This window comes from Nycticebus coucang, chromosome 14, assembly GCF_027406575.1.
Source record: "Nycticebus coucang isolate mNycCou1 chromosome 14, mNycCou1.pri, whole genome shotgun sequence".
NCBI lineage: Eukaryota > Metazoa > Chordata > Mammalia > Primates > Lorisidae > Nycticebus > Nycticebus coucang.
Window position 1 is genome coordinate 53903835 of NC_069793.1, and position 21692 is coordinate 53925526.

A 21692-nucleotide genomic window follows, 5' to 3' on the forward strand; every position below is an offset into this window, starting at 1 on the left:
GTTTCTCTTGGCACTGGCCCAGGGTCTTATCCAAGCTCACATGCTTGCTGGAGACTCCAGCCTGGGAGGCAGATCTGCAGAGTTCCCTTCGTCCCCATCTGACCAGGACAGCATCCAGCAGCATGAGCTGCCCTGGGCACTGCCATCTGCAGTGTGGGTGTCTGTGGGAGGGTCCAGAGTGAGGCCAGCTGGTCGGCTTCCCTGCCATTAGCCCCCTGACCCAGGCCAGAGGGGCTCCCGGAGGAGCTTTCAGCTCTCAGTCCCGGCCCCTCTCAGAGGAGGTTCTGCAGCCAGAGGCTTCTCAGCTCCGAGCTCTGGAGCCAGATGTAACATTGACCTTAAATGGTAAAAGCTCCCCAGAGTGCAGAGAGGCTGGCCAGAGGAGGAAAGGGGAATAACTCAGTTTTAGGTAAGCCTTCCTACATCCTAGAATAACCTGTCTCTTCAGCTGGGAAGCAGAGGGAACGTTCTCCTCCTTAAAGGTACAGGGTACTGGAATGGGGGCGCTAAACTTTAACTTTCTGGGGGAGTCAGTATTATTGGGTGGCATTTCGGCTGAGTATTTTTATTGTTGTTGCCTTAAGTTTTAAATAAGAAGTGAGTCTTGCCAGTGTTTACTAAAGTATGCTTCTTTTGCTTGCTGTTGGAAAGTGTGCACAGGTCGGGGTGAAAATGTGGGTCCTGATAGGAGATTATCACCTCTGGCTTTCCTCTGGGCCCCTTGGTGGCAATAGAGGGGTTCTCAGATTAGACAAGCCTGCCAGCCAAGGCTTTCTTGCCTTTGGGCTTCCTCGTGTCTCTCTCCCTGGGCTCCCACCTTGAACCTAGAGCTGGCCCAACATGTCTCCATTCTTGACCTGCCTCTATGTCTGTCTCTGCCCCTTCATCCTGTGTTCTGGCTGCAGCCCCTGTTTCTAATCTCTTATCTCCCTCCCTCCTTCTGGCTCTAGCTTCCCCCCAGCTGTGTAATTTAACTACTCCTTAGAGGGGCACCTGTGCCCTGGCCTGTTCCCCAGCCCTGCTCACCTCCAGGGTGCTGTGTTAAGAGCATTCCTAGAGTGAGAGACGCTGGGACTGGCTTTTTCCAAAGGGAAGGCTGGTGGGAGCCAGAGGCCAGAGAGAGGCCCAGCTGTCTTGCTCCCTCCTGTCCAGTAAACACTTATAAAAGTCTAGAGAGGCTCTACCATTTGAGTCAACAGCAGCGGGGTCTGGGACCCCCCCAGCCAGCACCCCAGCTTCCCAGAGCTCAGCAGCCGCTGTCTTCTGAACACTCTTCAGGCTGCTCATTAGTGGGCAGGGGGAACAAAGCAGCCCAAGGGCTCATCTGAGTGGGATCTTTTGCTGGGAAAAGGAGGAGCCTCCCAGGACTGTTAGGCTGGGGGCACAAGGGAGTCAGGCCCTGGGGGTAATGACATACAGGTGGAGTTATCTACACTTCAGCACCCCGCTCCCCACTAATTTTTTGTTGGTAGGAACTCAGGTTAACTGACTTGCCTAAGATCATACCACCCAGCAGGATAAGAGCTGGGATTCAAACCCAGGCCTCTCTCTAACTCTAACTCTAACTCAGGTGCTCCTGCCTCTCAGCGAGGGTATGCTTCTGCCTCCAACAGTGTCTTGTGATTTTTGACTTAATGGAAAAAACAGTTGTCATTGTCATGTTTGTTTGGTCCATGATTCAGGAGTATGTGTGTGTGTGCATATTGGGGGGTGCTGTTTGTATTCACAGTCAAGGTGCTTTCCTCTGTGCTTGGTAGAGAGTTGGGTACCTTCTAAGTTTGTCTGGGAGGAATAACTATGTGGTAATTGCTATGACATGATCAATTATTCCCATAAATGCTTTCTAAAATAAAATAAAAGAGCAGATATAGAGTTCTTATTATGCATTGGACACCATTCTACACCCTTTCTTTCCAAGGAGTAACTCACTACTCCCACAGCCCTACAGAGTAGGGGTCTTTCTTACCACCCTCATCTTGCAGATGGGGACATTCTAGCAGAGAGTGGCTACTCAACTGGCATTTGTGACGGTGCAAGGGCAAGTGCCCGCTCCCTGCCAACAGTGTGGCTGAGCTTTCCACAGGGATTTCGTGTGTCACTTATAGCAGTGAGATGAGGAACATGTCTTTACCCCAATTTTGTGGGCAGGGACACTGGGGCTTCGGGCTGTTAAATGACTTGTCCAAGCCCACTGAGCCACCAGTGACAAAGCCAGGAGTTTAAGTAGTAAGTTGTGGAAGGAAGTTAGGGCCTTATGGGATGAGGGGTTCTGTGAGTCTGTGAGAAGTTAAAGTTCTTGACTCATGGGCTGAACTCTACAGAATGGGCTCTCAGCCCCACCTCTTTCCTCTAAGCCCTCATAAAGCAGGTGGATGGGCACCCATACCTCTGGCAGAAGCAGATTAGCTCCTTGAGAACAGAATCCCCTTCCTATACGTCCAGCACCAGAATGATTCCAGAAGTATACTAAGTGCTCAGGATCATTCTTTTGGCACAAATAAGTGGGCATAATGCTCATAGGCGGCTTCTGGTTAAACTAGAGCCCAGATTTATTTGCACATGTGCCTGATAGTCAGACTCATCTATTTTGCGTTGAGCAGCAAGGTGGGGGCCTCAAGTTAATCTATTCCTCCCACCCCACCACCTCCCAGGTAGCCCCATAGTCAGCAGAAGAATTCTATTTGCTGAGGAGAAGCAGAGGCCTGGGTGGATAGGGAAAAGGGAGCTAGGAGCCCAGATTCTGCCCCTGCCCCGGCGGAGAGCTATTTGAGTCAAGGGAAGGAGACGGAGAACTTCTCGTGTAGTAAATGTAAAAGAAAAGAGGGGAGGAAATCGATAAGATCTATGCTAGATTATTTAATTTAATCCTTGAGTTAGAGATGCCGATGTCACGGTTCCAACAGAGTCATACAGCTGGTAGTTGGTAAACAGGGATTCCGGTTCAGGCCACCTGGGTCCAAAGTGGGCACTTCTGCTTTAGATGTCACTCTGCCTCTAGTTAGTAACTTGGGTCCCAGAGGCAGATATTGAGCGTCACAGTCCAAATCATGGAAAAGCCACAAAGAGAGGGAAAGGGGATGTCATGTTTGCACAGTGAACCTTGGAGGCCAGACTTTGAGTTCAGGCCACAGTCCCGGGTAGCCTCACTGATGGTCTTTCAAACCCAGAGTCTTAGCAGAGGCAACCTGTGCCCTGACCTTGCACGAGCCCCACCTTTTCTGCAAGGGCTTCTCCAGGGGAGATGGAAAGCAGGTGACAGACAGAAAATGTTCTTTCCCAACTGGCAACAGATGTTTAAAAAAGAAAAAGTTTGCTAAGGCTAGGCTTCCTCTGGTTACGTTCTTTCTATTACTTTTTTATTTATAATTTTTATTCAGTTTTTCCTAGTCATAAAAGTAATGCGTGTTTCTCACTAAACTTTCTTGGAAAACATAGAAATGAATGTAAGTAAGAAATTCAGAAATAAATATAAAGAAATTAAAAATCCCTCCAGAATCCCATCACTCAAGAAATAAATATTATGGTATGTTTCTTTCTTTACATTTCTCTGTATTTTATAAAACTAGGGTCTTACTAAATATGTGATTTTGTAGTCTGTTTTTTTTTTTAACAGAGCAATCTATCATCATCATTTTTCCTTAGCATTAAAGATTCTTTAAAAACATGATTTTTCTCAATGGTTGTGTAATACAAGGGCTGTCTGGAAAGTATTGGCCATGTAACATGAAAAGTAGAGACCTACATGGCTGGGTACTTTCCAGACAGTCCTCCCATAGACTCATTTTAGCTGTACAACAGCTTAATCATCCTGCCTCTGGGGGTTTTACAAATGTGGTTTTTTTCTTTGGGGACTATCTCAGCGCACACACAACATGACAGACATTTACGTGTTTGGAAATTCAACTCTCAGAGGAGGGCTTGTTCTGATGATTATAAGCAGGATACTGACCCAGCCTTAAACACAAAATCGTAGGGTAAAAACATGATTTCTTCTGAAGTTTTTTTCAATCCTTTCGATCAAGGAGAAAGCCTCTGTTTGAAGTGGGGTGACCAACAATCCAGGGTTATCCAGGAATGTGAGTTGCCACAGGACTTTCAGCGCTAAAACTGGACAAGCCTCAGGCAAATCAGAGTTGATCACCCTCATTGTGTAGTCAACATTTTTCTGACCCTTGCCTGTCTCCCTTCCCGAGAAAATGAGAACAGACCTTGGGCATGAAGCCTTTGGTAGGCAATGGCTAAGAATTTAATAACTGCTTTCATTTTATTTATTTTTATAACTCTCTATTTGTGGTAAGTGGTACTGATTTTTCCATTTAAGGCAGGGATAAAAAGTTTCCCTTTTAAATAAATGTACTGACAGTGGTGGCTAACACCGAGGGCTCACTGTGCCAGGCACTGTCCTACATTTTACCTTCAGAAGCTCTTTTTGTCCTGACACCAACTCTCTGAAGCAGACCCTGCATTATCCTCATTATACAGTTTGGGAAACTGAGGCACAGAGAGGGTAAGGAACTTGTCCAACACAAAGCTGGTAAATGCCAGAGCCTGGATTTCAGTTTTGTCTTTCTGGCCCGTTGCTAGGGAAATTAAATGGAATATTAAGTAAATAAATGTCTAGGTGGTCACCAACATGGCAATAATTGTGAGTGGTGTGTGAATGACTCAAGTTTAGGAAACATCGGTTTGGCGGAGATCAAGGTTTTATAGGCTTGGTGGAATTGAGGCATCAGTGAGTGGAGGGTGTGGGGGAAGCTGAGCCTTCCCAGCAAAACCAAGAGGAAGTTAGGGACCAGTGGGAGAGGCTGGCGGGAATGATACCAGGCAGCGCTCATAGCCGGGTTATAGGGGAGGGGACGCACAGAGACCTCCTGCCGACAAGCTAACCTGGAGGATGTTTCCAGAGAGCCCCAGCTTCCGTTCATTACAAGAAGAAAGCCTGAGGACGTCCTTGACGTTGTCACACAAGTGTGGTGAAAAGAGCACTGGGCCCTAATCAGGAGATAGCTCGGTGCTGACCAGCTCTCCCCTCAGGATGACGGTGAGGAGGGGCCTCTGGTGCTGGAGGCAGCCCGGTGCCCTGGTGGAAAGCACGGCCTGGAGTGACTGCGTGGCCCTGTCCCTGGCCAGCTGTGCACCCCAAGCTGCATTTGATAACTTTGAGCCTCGGGTTCCTCTTCTGTAATACAGGGTGAATTTCCCTTATCTGAAGTGCTTGCGACAAGAAGTGTTTCTGATTTCGGAACTTTTTGGATTTTGGAATACAAGTGCATTTACATTACACTTACCTGGGTCAGCATCCCCAGTCTGAAAATCTGAAATCTGAAATGCTCCAATGTGCGTTTCCTTGGAGCATCATGTTGGTGTTCAGAATGTTTTGAATTTTGGAGGATTTCTGATTTCCGATTTTCAGATTTGAGATACTTGACCTGGACTGGTAGTGTCCACTTTGCAGGGTTAAGTCTCTCGGCTCCGAGTCTTTCGTCAGCACCCGGTTTACATTATCGATTACTATTTCTAGCATTCACCTGTCCCCTTCCAGAGATTCCATCAAGAAGACTTCTGAGACTCTGACTGTCCATAATCTTGGGTCCTATTCTCACCTCCATAAACACCCAGGAGAGTGGTGGCTTTATCCTCTAGAGCAGTGTTTTTCAACCATTTTTTAATCTCACAGCACACTTGAACCTATAGCGAAGTTTCTACAGCACACTTACATTATGTTGATTTAAAAAAAAAAAGAGTAAGAAATGCATACTTACTGCAGTTTGAACTTCTCCAAAATAATTTAATTAATGATCTTGGAAAAATTCATGGCATACTTAAGATCCTCTCATGAGATATCTGTGTTTCGTGACAAGCTGATTGAAAATCATTGCTCTAGAGCAGTGGTTCTCAACCTTCCTAATGCCATGGCCCTTTAATACAGTTCCTGTGGGTTGAGAACCGCTGCTCTAGAAGGTTGGCCATTGGTACCCAGCGGAGTCTTTAAGGAGGCTCAATAGATAATTACTCCTTTCCTAAGTTCTAAGGCCTATTGTGAGTCAAGGACTAATATCACTCTTATGACTGACAAAGCTGGTACTGGAGAACATGGTTTTCGTCAACAGGCAAGCAGGCTTTCTACTGTTTGCATCCAGCCTTATGAAGCATTCTGCAGGGAAGGCAGGACCCTTTAAATCTTAGAGTATGGAGGAGCAGAGTGCATGCTTATCCTTCATTCCCTAGAGGGAGGGAAGAGGAAGGGCTGAGCATGAGAGCACTTCTCAGAACTCACCAGCAGACCCGTTTTCCCAGAGTGAAGCCAGGAGCATTGTGCTCTTGGGTGCTACTTCACAGTGAAGCTCCTGGCCAAAGCTTGGTTGCAAAGCTGGTCCCTGCAGGGACTGGCACCTGGTGAGATTTGTATCTTGCCCTAGTAAAGTGTTTTTCAACCTTTTTTATCTCATGGCACACTTGAACCTATAGTTAGACTTTTGCAGCACATTTAAATTATGTTGATCAAAAAAACAAAAAGAGTAAGAAAATAATGTACTTACTGTTTTGAACTTCTTTTAGAAATAATGTAATTAATGATCTTTAAAAATTGTCCCGCTACACCTAAGATCCTCTCACTGCACACCTGCTGAAAATCACTGCCCTAGTGAAAGGCAGGCTGAGGCTGCAGGGCCTGCCACGTGGTCCCATGGGCACCCCAGCTCCTGCCTCTTCCACTTGTTGGAAGCTTGCCTTTTCTCTAGAGATGCCTGGTCGGGGACTTATTTGCTGCATCCTTCCTTAGACAAGGCAAGCATTAACTACAAGTATCTGAAATGGGTTTCCTTTTTTTTCCACAGAAGTTCCATTTAGGCAACTCCAGATGGAGAGCAAATGATCTCTTAACTTCCTCTTCCTTCTGGGTTACTTCACACAGGTACACAAGCAAATATAGGGGAAGGGAAGGGAACTACCATTGTTTGAGTATGTTGTACATATCTGGCATTTTATATACACTATATTTCATTAAATCTGTACTTTAGCCATGTAAGAGACACGTTCATGAGCAAACTGACTCATGGAGATTAGCAGATTAGTAACTAGTAAGAGAAGCATGGGAGTCAAATCCAAGGGCATCAGACCACCATCCCCTCACTCTTTCCATCTCCCTGTGGTTTACACATCAGGCTGCAGAGTGACAATGTCCAGCCCTTTGCTCCTGCTCAGGGGGCCCCAGCACAGCTGAGGCAGCTGCCCTAATAAGCCTGCCTACTTTGCACCTTTTTTTACTTTCCTTTCAGTATGCGATAATCTTTATCAGATCTCATAATCTAGTGCATAAACAAGCCCCTTCCTCTGTTTGGAAGGAAAAAAAGAGTCTAGAATCACAAGATTTTTACTGGTGTGTCTTGAGTCACTTTCCATGGCTTACCAAGATTTGTGCCCTGAAGGTTTATAAATACAGCCAGGATCATCCAGTCTGTTCAAATCCCAGCTCTACGATTTATTGCATGACCTTGGGCAGATGACCTAACCTCTCTCTGTCTTACTCTCCTTACCTATAAAATAAGGCTTCTGCTAATGACAAGATGACTTGTTTCAAAGGTTATTATGATCCATTTGATAATGGACAATTATATCTGAAGTACTTATACATAAGTATACAATAAATAATAATTATTATTGGAGCCCAGATTAATGTCAAACACACGGGACTTCTCTATTTGGGGGGTCCCAAATGGTCAGGTTTCCCCAATGGCCATCTTGTCCTGATATTTTCAACCTGTTTGGGGATTGGCTCCCTGATAGAAAGAATGTAACATCCTCCCAGGCTTTTCTTCTAAGACATCTTTCTCATTTCCTTCCTGAGGTCCAATTGGTCCTTAATGCAGGTTACAAGACAATGATGACAAGGCTGGGTACTGTCAAAAAACCCCAGGTAGTGGTTTCTAAGAGGGTTCCTAAGGAGCATCATCCTGGGGCTGTTCTAGGCTTCTGGGCTTGTCCCTAAGAAATCTCCTAAATGGAGATTAGCAGATTAGTAACTAGTAAGAGAAGGGTTCCTAAGGAGCATCATCCTGGGGCTGTTCTAGGCTTCTGGGCCTGTCCCTAAGAAATCTCCTAAATGGAGATTAGCAGATTAGTAACTAGTAAGAGAAGCATGGGAGTCAAATCCAAGGGCATCAGACCACCATCCCCTCACTCTTTCCATCTCCCTGATAGTTAGATGGAAAGAGTGACCTAGAGTTGATGGCAATGTAGTGACCTAGAGTTGATGGCAATGTAGAGACTGACTTGAGATAGTCAAATTCACAAAACACTAACATCTACAATTCTGCATGTCTATGCGCTAATGTATGGTGGGGGGTAACTCTTTGCAATGACCAAAATGTTTGGGAGCTAGAAGTTTTGGTGAGAATGCAGAAAGTTCTGAGGGTTTTGAGCAGCCCAGTGAGGAATCTCTCTGCTTACCCAGAGAGACCTCAGGAGAGCCCAGGAAGGGTCTCCCTCCTCTGGGAAGTTTAGTTAAATCTTTCTCTTAGATGTGGAAAAGTGGTTTATAAAAGGTGGTTCCTATGTAGTATTCGTATAGCCTTTTTCCAGCACACAAGAAATGTCTAAGTCCATAGATATTGGTGAATTTCTTTGGTTACCAAGTATCAGAAACCTATGTTGGGTAACTTAAGAGAAAGTCTGGATTTATTGTAAGATATCTCAGAGACTTGTAGGAAAAGATAGATAACGAAGCCTCAGGAAGGCAGGACCCAGGGCAGCTTGGGGACGGGGGAAAGGTGGCAGGAAATTGCCATCCTTTTCTCTAGAGCAGATTTTCAAGTGTTTTTGACGATGCATCTTATTAGTTAAGAAAAAAAAAAATTTTTAAGCATGTCCCTCCAGTTTATGTATATGTCTTTATTTCAATACATATTCATGAGTTAACATATTAATGTTAGAAACTTTGTAAAACATACAAAACTGGAAATTGTTAAAGAATGAGAAGTATCTTGAAAATCATGCTGTATTTTTTTTAAACAATATCAACAATTTTTCTGCTTTCTTTAAAGAAGTATTCTTTAGTAAGAGGAATGTGGTTAATTACATTTAATATCTCTATATGCTGCTTTAAGAAGCCAGTGAGTTCTGGGATCAGGAAAGAGGGTCCACCTGGAACGAGTTGTAAGTATATAGGGACACGTTGCCAGAGATGTAGTGCTGGAGCAAGGAGGGCAGGGAAGGAAAAGCCATTCCTCTCTCTCCTCCAACCCCCCACCAGTCCACTGGCCAGACAGACAGCAAACAAAGAAGCCCTCCATAGGTGTCATCCTAGAGCACAGAGCAGAGGCCTGAGCAGTGGGCAGGGTGAGGGTGGTAGGAGGGAGTGGGAGGGCAGGGAAGTGGGACCTCCTTACTGAAGCGTGATACTAAAATTTAAATTTATCTAGCCATTTGAGAACATTTTTTGAGAGTTGCTTAAGTTAATTTTATTGGCAGTAGTATTCATTGCACCTTTTTTATGTGAGTCTTTTAAGCCACATGCCCACTCTAGGCCATTAGGTTTGGTTAAAACTAGATAAACATGCTTTACTAATCCACTTACTTGGGTACACACACACAAACTGTGTTACCCTTTGTAACATAACACATGAAGGTGCTATGTGCTCAGCATGGTAGGATTCCCCTTGGTCCCCTAGGACGCCTCACAAACTGGGCATGGCAGTGACCTTCCATGTAGACTGAAAAGGGCACCATCGTTAATGCATTTATTAAATATAAAGGAAGCTTACTTTATCCAACTTTTAAATAAAAATAGATAGCAGTTTCAGATTTTCTTCCTAGATGCCTTGGGATTGTTTTGTGTTCCCTGAATGAACAGAAGGCTCCACTGTGAAGACCACTGCTCTGGGGCTCGGGCCCAGCGTGACCAGGCTGCTGTGGCTCCTAGTCACCATCTAAGGTCTTAAGAGAGACATCTTACAGGCCTAGCTTGGGTCAGGATCAATCAGCCACAGTCAGGGGGTAGGACCATGGGGGTAAAGATGTGGCTTTGGGAAGCCATCCCTTTTGTATAGGGGCTTCTAAAAAAGGGGAAAATTGTTAAAAGCAAAAATGTCTTCAAAGGAATTGTCTTTCTGTCCTGCCTTCTGGATCAAGCCTTCCAACTCCTCAACCACATACAGAGAGAATTTAGGGGGTTACTTCCATAGATAACTAATCACATCCATCATATATGGGTTTTTCACCTTTTAATATGTTAGAGGGCAGCCTTATTTCCCAGCTGCTGTCCCCATGTATGGCCAAGATTCCTAACAGGACTGTGGCTCACACCCTGAGTCAGAGACAGACTGTTTCTCAGGCCACCTGGGTCCAGCACAGATGAACACATGTGGCTGATTATGGATCTCAAGGACCTATTGCGTTAGATGCAGAAACACTTGGTGAGTTGTTCCTATATCATGCTTCCTATCCTTTATAAAGCACAGAAGTTGCTTAGGCATGCAAACAAAGTGAGCCTGACGTTTCAGTCATGGAGGGAAAGTTCCAATTACTGAAATCTCCAGGGTCTTGTTTTACATGCTAAGACCTAGAATAATAATGATGCACATTTTTTTTTTTTTTTTTTGAGACAGAGTCTCACTTTGTCACCCTTGGTAGAGTGCTGTGGCATCACAGCTCACAACAACCTCAAACTCCTGGGCTTAAGTGATTCTCTTGCCTCAACCTCCCAAGTAGCTGGGACTACAGGCACCGGCCACAATGCCTGGCTATCTTTTTTAGAGACAAGGTCTCGCTCTGGCTCAGGCTGGTTTCGAACCTGCGAGCTCAGGTAATTCACCCATCTCAGCCTCTCAAGTGCTGGGATAACAGGCATGAACCACCACGCCTGGTCGATGTACTTGTTATTATTATGATAACAGTTTTCATTCACTGAGTACCAGCTAAATACCAATGACAAAATGGAGGCTTTTTGAGGTTGAGCAGTTCAATCAGGATTACACAGTTGGAAGATGGCAGAACCAAGGCTATATTGCCCTTGGGGCAAAGTGTATGCAGCCCATGAAACCTCACACTTGGAGTTTATCAGGCCAAAAGGGAGGGCCAGTAGGATTTCAAAATGGAGAGATCTTTATGAGTTTGTAGAGAGGTATAAGCAGGTGCTTAGTAGATATCAAATGAATGAACACACAAGCAAAACCTCCCAGGTTTAAAGGCAGTGAAAGTCTTCCAACATCCATCTCTGCTTTTCTAAGCTGAAATGAAGACAGGATGTGAGTAGTGGTCTCCAGTTCTAGGACTGGCTCTGCTTCCAATTCATGCTGTGCCCTTGAGCAAATCAACTCTCCTTTCCAAGGCCTTATTTTCTCCTCTGTGAATGATTAACTCCCCTAGACTCAGTGATTTACTCCAATAGTTGCATGACTGAGTCCATCCCAGAGCCACAATTGTGCTAGACACCGTGTCTGTGACAAGGAGGAGGATTGTAGGTGTGTTAGCTGAGGCAGCTGTTATTGTTCATTTTCTAGAAGCCCATTCAATGTCTTCAGGACAGTTAGAACTGGCGTCAGGTCCAAAGTAAATGGAGGGCTGTGTTTTTAGGAAAACATTTTCCCTTAAAGGAAATACCTATTCTCCTTTTCTTATTAACAAGGTGCTTGACTCAAACCTTAGGCATTCACATTTACATTTGTTTTTCAGATCACAAGTGATGGTCTTGTTTTTTGTGGATAACCAAGGCAGCCATTAGAGCCTGTCCCTCCTCCCACACAGCAGCTTCTCCCAGCAACCCAGTGGGGGGTGGATAGTTATGGCCTATAGGAGGACTGGGTGGGAACAGAAAGACCGGATTTCAGTTCTTTGCAAAGGGAAGAACCTCATAGGCAGTAGAATTGGGGGGTGACCTCTAGGAGGCACTGGGGACCCCCTCAGAGCTCCCCAAGTAAAGGAGACCTGGTGAACTTGGCAGAGGCAGGACAATGGCTCAAAGAGCTAACTGACTGCACCCCACTTCCTCTGCTTCTTACCTCATTGATCCTCCCCAAGGACCTCGGGGACATGTCATCTGGGCGACCGTTCATGAATTCTCTGATTTCACAGTTTATGCACAAGAGGTAGCACAAACCCTTTCACTGCTCCCCTGCCCTACTCTGAGATCCCATTAGGGTGTTTTTGTTTTTTTTTTTTTAGACAGTCTCACTCTGTTACCCTTGGTAGAGAGTCGTGGCATCATAGCTCACAGCAACTTCAAACTCTTGGGCTTGAGTGATCCTCTTGCTTTAGCTTCCCAAGTAGCTGGGACTATAGGCACCCACCACAACTCCTGGCTATTTGTAGAGATGGGGTATCACTCTTGCTCAGGCTTTATTATTATTGTTATTATTTCAGGTTAATGTGAAACAACCAAATCACAATCCCAGGCTGGTCGAACTTCTGAGCTTAGGCAATCCACCTGCCTCAGCCTCCCAGAGTGCTAGGATTACAGGGGTGAGCCACTGCACCCAGCCCTCCATTAGGATTTTCGTGGGCTCTAGGCACTATTGCCTTCACAGGCCTCTTCCTCCTTAAGAAGATATTTAAAATATTGTTTTTACAACTACACTGGTAGAAAGATAAATACACTAGTGGTATCTATTAATGTGTGTCTTTGACCTAAAAGTTCATTTTTTCTTCTGGTTTTAAAGGAAATTAAAACATTGTGATGGGCCTTTAGTACTAGTCTTGCTGTTCTTTTATTATTATTCTTTTTTTTTATTGTTGGGGATTCATTGAGGGTACAATAAGCCAGGGTTACACTGATTGCAATTGTTAGGTAAAGTCCCTCTTGCAAATTATTTCAGGTTAATGTGAAACAGCCCAATCACGATATTTGAATTTATTAGGTAGAGACACTCTTGTAGCTTTGTCCTGCACCCAAAAGGTGTGCCATACACCCCTACATTGTGCCCATTCAGTGGGAGCACCCCAAATCCCCTTCTTCTCTCTCCCCTATCCCTTATTCTCTCTCCCCCCAACTTGAATTGAAATGAGTTTTTCTCCTATGTGGGTGTGAATTAGATCATCTACTGGCTTCAGATTAGTATTGAGTACATTGGAAACCTGCCCTTCTTTTTTTTTTTTTTTTTTTTTAATTTTTTTATTAAATCATAACTGTATACAATGATATGATTATGGGGCATCATACACTCACTTCATAAACCATTTGACACATTTTTATCACAGTGATTAACATAGCCTTTCCGGCGTTATCTCAGTTACTGTGCCAAAACATTTACATTCTACATTTACCAAGTTTCGCAAATACCCCTATAATATGCACCACAGGTGTGATCCCACTGATTCCCCTCCCTCTACCCACCCCCCCCTTTCCCACTTCCCCCTATTGTTAAGTTGTAGCTGGGTTATAGCTTTCATGTGAGAGTCCCAAATTAGTTTCATAGTAGGGCTGTGTACATTGGGTATTTTTTCTTCCATTCTCGGGATACTTTACTAAGAAGAATATGTTCCAGCTCCAACCATGTAAACATGAAAGAGGTAAAGTCTCCATCTTTCTTTAAGGCTGCATAGTATTCCATGGTATACATATACCACAATTTATTAATCCATTCATGGATCGATGGACACTTGGGCTTTTTCCATGACTTAGCTATTATGAATTGGGCTGCAATAAACATTCTGGTACAAATATCTTTGTTATGTTGTGATTTGAAACCTGCCCTTCTTAATGGAAGAGTCGGCCTTGTCACTGTCACTTTTCTATTCAGAGTATGATGTAGGGAGCAGCAGCGTCAACATCACCAGGCAGCACGTCAGAAACACAGACTTTGGAGAGCTGCCTCCAACCTCCTGAGTCCAGCTCCACACCGTCACACGCCCCCAGGGGAATGTGCCCCTGTGGTGGTGGGAGAAGTGCTACCTACCGCACTCTTCCATGGTGTACTGGGAATGTCTGGTTGCAGGACACGCACCGTGTCCTCCAAATTACAACAAGAGTCTAATGACAGAAAATTCTATAGGGAACATCTACCCAGCGTTAAGTGGCTATGTAAGTGTCAAGAATCCCTGGGCAGACTGATCTGCCAAAGCTATTTTCTCTTCCCCTGACCTGCCAGGGGTGGAGGGATACCCAGGGGGAGGTGCTGGCTTTTCTCCCAAGTTCATTCTTTAAACTTTCCTGTGCACTCTGTGGCCTCCAGAGGCATCTCAGTGGAGGAAGAGAGGGATGCAGAAGGCACCAGGTCTCAGCGCCTCTACCCGGAGATAACACAGAGCCTGTGGACCAAAGCTGGTCACATAGCTCCAGTTACTGCATTGGATGCTACCCCTCCCCCTGCACCTGTTGCTGAGGAAGGCCTTGGAGAAGGGCATGCACTTGCTTCTGAGTTAATTCACTGCCCAAGCAGCCTTGTCACAGGAACCCCCTCCCATTTTACCACCTGTTGTTGGCACTGCCTCCCACTCCACCCCAGCCTCCCAGCCAGCCACACTGCTTGTCTTGGCCAGAATGGCTGCCCTCAGCCACGTTGCCTGCCCAGTGCTGTGACCCCAACCCTCTCTATGCCGTGTCCTGGATCAGAGTCTTGTCACATTCCATTTTATAGGGAAGGAAACTTGAGATCCGAGTGGTAAACGCGTAAGTTTGGTTTAGAATCCAGGTCTTCTGATGCCTTTGTGCCTATCTGTGAGGGGGGGGCGGTGGATGCAGCCGAGGAGGCCTTCCTTGCATCTAGGATCACAAAGGCTCTTCCTAGGGAAACACAGCCACCTTTTAACCAGCTCCTCCCTCACCATCTTTCCTGAGAGCTTTTGTAAAATTCAAGGCTGCTGCTCTGAGTCTGGGGGCAAGAAGTGTCAGAGTGCACTATTGCTCCTGAAAAAATGTGGGAAACCCCTTTCTTCAAGGCTCTTGAGGGATTAAAAATGCCAGTTAACAATTAGTAAGCACTTACTGTTGCCAGACATTGCTCCTAGAAGTTTATTTGTGTGTGTGTGTGTGTGGGTGTATATTACATAATCTTTCTCTCTATGTATATATTACATAATCTACATGATTATCATCATTCACCTCTTCAAAGTGAAGAAACTGAGGCATAGAACGATAAGGTAACTTACCTAAGGTCACACAGCTACTGTGTGGCAGGGCTGGGATCTTAACCTAGACAGCCAGGATGCAGGGCCCATGTGTGTAACCTTTGTACTCTCTCACCTCCAGGCATTCTTGAATCTGAGAAGGCTTAGAGCATTTCAGAGTTTTAAGGGGACACTTTGAGATACTACTTGAAAAAATATTTCGTGCCTAAGTAAGTTTGGGAAACATTACATCTTTTCATTCCTTGGAGATTTATACTGCGCATAAAGGCATTCAGAGATGACTTGTAAGACCTAGCTGACACCGATATCCCCAAATATAGTGAAACATGAAACTTTTCAGAGCTCCTAATAACATTACCCAGAACTAGAGCTGTACAGAACTCTATACACTTTGGGGAAAGTGGTGAGAGGCATTGTTGCTTGAGTGGACACAGAATAGATCACCTGCTATCTAGGGAGTCCTTGTCATTTGCAGAAGCACCAAGGGTCACTAAGTGAGCCAAGTCAGCTCAAAAAGGTTCTCCCTGGGAGGAAGACAGTGGGCCAGACTGCAGAAAGCATGGGCTCAGATAGTTTTCAATCCCCACTTGGCTGCACATCAGCTCTATCCCTTTGGAGAAGTTACAGCACCACACTGAGCTTCCATTTTCCTGCAAGCAGCATCTACCTTATAGGGCAGTCGGGGTATCGAGCATGTAAATATGCCTGGAGCATCAGACGTGTGGCACACCTCAGATGACCAGTGACTATTGTTGTTGTCTGTTTTGCTTGCCTTATTCTTCACAGTCTCCTTATTAAACATAGACCTGGGAGACTTGGGATAGGAAGCTTCCAATGGGCAAAATGGACACAACTCACCATGTCATCTGGGGGTTCTTGTGCCTCTTTTCTACTCCAGAGCAGTCAGGGGGCCCCTCAGAGCAAGGAATAGTTTCCTCCTGAGAAGAGGAAGGGATATTCCTGGGTTGACTTTGGGTTGAACAGAATAACAAAGAAGAAACGTAGAGAGCTGAGACTGGGTTTATGGGACACGCTCAGATTTAGCCTCATATCAAGATTGAAAGGAAACATTAACTTAGGATTCCAGAAGGTGACAGAAGATCATGAAAAGGTAAAAGTTGGTCTCCTTGGTATAGGCAGAATCTTCTGGAAAAAAGGTAGCAATAGGTAGGGTGTGTACAGAAGTCTGTGCCAGCACTGACCTGTCACCTAGGGAGGGCATTTCTAAACAAGGATGGGTCTGAGAATAAATGTAGGAGGCGGTAATTTTAAAAAGACCTTGGAGAGAGAGGCAAAGCTAGAGAGAGCCACTGTGGTGATATAGAAATGACAGTGGGCTGGGGTCCATCTCAGCTGGGATTCTAATGGCTGTATGACGTTGCCAAGTCATGCCACACCACTGAATTTCACCCAAGAAGCAGATATAATAGTTTCCTATGTGTCAACAAATTCATCCAGGAGCTCAGGTGGGCAAGGTGCGTGCAATGGCCCCAGGGAGTCTGAAAGGTGGAAGACTTGTTCCCTGCTCTCATAATGAAGTTCCTCTCACATAAGGAATACTGAGAAGTACTACACAGTATGGTGGAGTAAGTTCAGGTGAAGGAGGCTGTGATTCAGCCTGGGGCTGTGTGTGAGGACTTCTTGCAAGAGAAGGTAGTCGAGTAAGTGGGTTTGGGTACATAGGTAAGAAAGAAGTAGAGGGTTTTCCAAGGAAAGGTGTGGGGTGGGAGGGTGGAGAGAGCATTTCAGGGGGGAAAAAGGTTGGTATATATAGAGCCAGAATGCACAGACTCATGAGAGGTAAGGGCAGAAGGAATTAGGGTCAGATCATGGAGGGCTTTGATGAGGGAGCTGAGGAGGTTGGACTTGACCTCCAGGCAGTGGGGAGTTAAGGAGTCTTCTAAGTTGTGTTTGAGAATAATCCATGTGATGTGAGATGGACTGAAGGGCAAGAGAGGGAGATGGGACAGGGACATGAGGGTAATATTGCCTCTGCAGGGGTCAAGGAGCCCCCCCCACCCCCCAAACAATGGGCATGGGAGGGTGAACCTTCATACCTGTTGAGCTTTGCATTAGCTCAGATTCTGGCCTGTGTGGAATAGAAACTGATTCAAATTTGATTAGGCAAATCTCAGAATTTTCTGGACCATAGAGGGGCCTAGGGAAATTTCAGGGATGGCTGGATCAGTGGGCTCATTCCCTCTCTCGTGGTTGTCCTTAGTATTGAATATATTCTCAGGTGGCCTCTCCCTCGTGGTGGGACCATGGTACTTGGAATCCTGTCCTTTCAGCAACCACAGCAGCAAGAACTCCACTAACTGTTCCAACAAATTGAGTTTTTTGGCCTGATCTGAGTCATGGCCCATCCCTCAACCAATCCCATGTTACAGGCCCACTCCCACAGCCCAGTCAGCCACCCCCACTCTAAGCACATAAATGACAAAGACACTGCTGTTCCCAAAGAAGGGGGACTATGGGCAAAACCTGTGGCCTTCTCCCCAAAGCACCAACTCTGTGCCATCAGGGAATAGGGAGTAAAAGGCATTCCATGCACAGAGCACACAGGACATGCAGAGAAGCTGAGGTATGCTTGGAGTGACATGATGACAAAATTCCCTGGGATCCCAGAATAATTGGATGGGAGAAAGACAAGCTGCTGTGGCAATGGTGCCATGTGGCATCAGCAGTAGGCGAGAGCCCAGTCCTCATTTTTCGGAATTAAGTCACAACCCAACAATAAAGACCCACCCAGGCCACTTCTCCAATGGTCCATTTCTGTCCGGTTAAGCTTGCACCAGACTAAAGTCCTCTGACTTGGTAAGAGCAAGTGGCGGGCATAAATCTCCTCTTGGGCACTTCCTGTTGGAAGCAGCACATGTGGGGCAGCGAAGAGAGGACGTGGGCAGGTGCCGGCAGAATCGGGGGAGTTTAACGGCTGCCCAGGCCCCAGTTGTGGTTGGACACAAGGCACTCCGGGTGAGCAGGGACATTTTAGAAATGCTAATATTCCCCAGGGACTGGCTCAGCCCAGGGTGGAAGGCAATTTTAGATACTCTGACTACTATTTTTGGAGCCTATAGCACATTAATTCACTACTGCTCCAAATGGTGGGCAGCCAGGGAGGACTGCAGGGAGCACAGGGGCTGTTTCCCAGCCTGCCCGGAATCTGCAGGCCAGTGCCCACTCCCTTCCCGCTCTGGGCCTCTGTGCCTTTCCTGTCCGTGAGGCGGGACACAGCACCCAAAGCACCCAGCACCTTCTGAAGAGAATCAGTCCTTCACAGCCTATGATGAAGGGATGAACCACCTTCTCAGGATGTGACTTGAGGCTATTTCAGGAATATAGTGCAATTTGGACTCTGGCTAAGTCTGGAGTTAGCAGAAGACAGACCAGATCAAGGGACCTCCAGAAACTTCCCTAGACTTCCCTCCTCAGACTTGGCTGGATGTAAATCAGAGAGGGAGCTGACGCTGAGCAGGGAACAGTCACTTTTCCTTTGGAGCTGAAATTCCCTTCCAAGTGCCTGTCAGCAGCAGAGGGGCCACAAGATAGGGGAAAGGGGCAATATATGATGCCTGCATTGGGCCCCGTCTGGATGCGAGGAAAGGAGAGCGGAGCAGAATGTGTTTTGGGACATTTCCACCTGAAAACCCAGAGCAACAGTGCTGGGTGCTTATAACAGGGCACACTCCTCTCTGTGGCCAAAGCCAGTCCTTACGGCTGAGGGAAAGACTACCAGTGTTTGCTCTCAGGGATGAATCCTGTCTCGTTTCATAGAGATTTCAGGGAAAGAACAGAAATATGCCCTCTACATTTGTGCCCATACTTGTAAAAGCACAACATCTACTGGAATGTCTTCACTAGCAAAATTCTAAATGTATCAGATAAGAAATGGTGCTCTCTACAAAAGTGATTCCTTGGGGAATGATGCATGTGTTGAGTGTGGGGTGTGTGTGCACACATCTGTGCACTTCGGAGCACCTTGTGCTGCAGCCCCAGCTCTCACTTAACATGCTTGCAAAGCACCTGCTTTTTGCTCTGTCTCATACCTCTGAGCTCAGTGGCTCGGCCCACCTGGTTCAAGACTAGTACACAGACCTTGGAACTTGGCAGTTTATCTATTCTGGATCCATTGTCCGCCTGTGCTGTGGGTTGATATTTTGCTGCATGGAAGGACACAGGAGTGATCTGCACATGCGCCTTGGTGAGTTTTTCTTTGTTTTGGGGTGTAGTCCTGCCTCCATGTTTCTGTGTCTGTCTCCCTGAGTCCCTGTCCTTGTCCCTTAATCTCTATTCCTCTTAGTCTTTTTGTTGTTGCCTCTTTTTTCCTTTCTCCCCGTGTGACTCTATCCTAGACACAAACTATCCCTTTCCTGCAACCTATTTTCTTATACAATGCATATCAGGGATTTTAGAGATGGAAAAAATACCTTAAAAATCATCTAGCTTAATTTCTATGTGTTTGAGGAAACTGTGCCCAGAGAGGTTACAATGTAGTAAGGACCAAAGCTAGCTTCCTTCTCTGTCCTTTTTTTGCAGTTTGGCTGGGGTGGGGTTTGAACCTGCCACCCTTGGTTTATGGGACCGGTGCCCTACTCCCTGAGCTACAGACACTGCCCCCTTCTCTCTTTTTTTGATGGAAGATTTTTAAAAATTTAAAACAGCTTTATTATGGTATAATCCACAATCATATAGTTCACCCACTTCAAGGACATAATTCAATGCTTTTTAGTATATTTAGGGAGATATGCAGCCACCATGACTACTTAATTCCAGAATATTTTTATCACCCCCCCAAAACCCCCAAACCTATTAATGGTCTCTCCTCATTTCCCCCATCCCTCCAGCCCTCAGCTACCACTAATCTACTATCTCTATAGATTTCTCTCTTTTGTACATTTCATATAAACAAAATCATATAATATGTGATCTTCTATGACTGGCTTCTTTTACTTATAATGTTTTCAAAGTTCATCCTTTCCTTCATTTCAAGGTTCCTGTTTTAACATATATCAATACTTCATTCCTTTTTATGATGGAATAATATTCCAGTATATGGATGTACCACATCTTATTCATCCATTAATTACTTGAAGAACATTTAGTTTGTTTCCACTTTTTGACTATTATAAATAATGCTGCTGTGAACATTTTGCATATGTTTTTGTGTGGACATACATTTTCATTTCTCTTGGCTACATAACTAGGATCGGAATTGGTAGATCATATAGCAACTCAATGTTTAACATTTTGAGGAACTGCCAAATTGTTTTCCCAGGTGACTATACCATTTTACATTTCTACCAGCAATACATAAGTGTTCCAGTTTCTCCACATCTTTGTCAACATTTGCTGTTATCTTTTTTATTTTAGCCACACTAATGAGTATGAAGTGGTATCTCATTTTTTTAAATTTGTTTTTCTCTATGGGTAATGATATTGAGCTTATTGGACATTTGTATATATTCTTTGGAGATATATTTATTCAAATCTTTTGTTCATTTTTATACTGCATTGTCTTTTTATTAGTGAGTTTTAAGAGTTCATCTTTTCTGGATACAAGTCCCTTATTAGATGTGCTGTTTGTAATTATTTCCCCATTCTGTAGGTTGCATTTTCACTTTATTGATAGCATCATTTGCAGAGCAAAGGTTTTTTTTTTATTATTGTGATGAAGTCTGATTTATTTTTCTTTTGTTGTCTATGCTTGTGCTATGGTACTGTATCAAAGAAGCCATTGCCTAACCCACAGACACAATGATTTACTCACATGTTTTCTTATTTATTTATTTTTTTTTTTTTTTATTGTTGGGGATTCATTGAGGGTACAATAAGTCAGGTTACACTGATTGCATTTGTTGGGCAAAGTCCCTCTTGCAATCATATCTTGCCCCCAGAAGGTGTGGCACACACCAAGGCCCTACCACCTCCCTCCTTCCAGCTCTCTGCTCTTCTTTTTCCCCACACCTCCCTCCTTCTTTCTCTCTCTGCTGTCCCTTTCCCCCACCCCCACAATGACCTTAATTGTCATTAATTGTTCTCATATCAAACTTGAGTACATAGGATTCATGCTTCTCCATTCTTGTGATGCTTTACTAAGAATAATGTCTTCCACTTACATCCAGGTTAATACGAAGGATGTAAAGTCTCCATTTTTTTTAATAGCTGAATAGTATTCCATGGTATACATATACCACAGCTTATTAATCCATTCCTGGGTTGGTGGGCATTTAGGCTGTTTCCATATTTTGGTGATTGTAAATTGAGGTGTGATAAACAGTCTAGTACAAGTGTCCTTATGATAATAGGATTTTTTCCCTTCTGGGTAGATGCCCAGTAATGGGATTGCAGGATCAAATGGGAGGTCTAGCTTGAGTGCTTTGATGTTTCTCCATACTTCCTTCCAGAAAGGTTGTACTAGTTTGCAGTCCCACCAGCAGTGTAAAAGTGTTCCCTTCTCTCCACATCCATGCCAGCATCTGCAGTTTTGAGATTTTGTGATGTGGGCCATTCTCACTGGGGTTAGATGGTATCTCAGCATGGTTTTGATATGCATTTCTCTAATAGATAGGGATGATGAACATTGTTTTCATATGTTTATTAACCATTTGTCTGTCTTCTTTAGAGAAGGT

The 21692-nt window shown here is 44.9% G+C and overlaps 1 protein-coding gene across 1 annotated transcript in view; it reads left to right on the forward strand.

Moving 5' to 3' along the window:
- The first annotated feature begins 391 nt into the window (after positions 1-391).
- Positions 392-21692, forward strand: part of IRAG1 (inositol 1,4,5-triphosphate receptor associated 1) — a 141567-nt gene continuing 120266 nt past the window's right edge. The window contains exon 1 of the mRNA XM_053561930.1: positions 392-482. The gene's annotated coding sequence lies outside the window, so the exon portion shown is untranslated. The remainder of the gene's footprint in view (positions 483-21692) is intronic.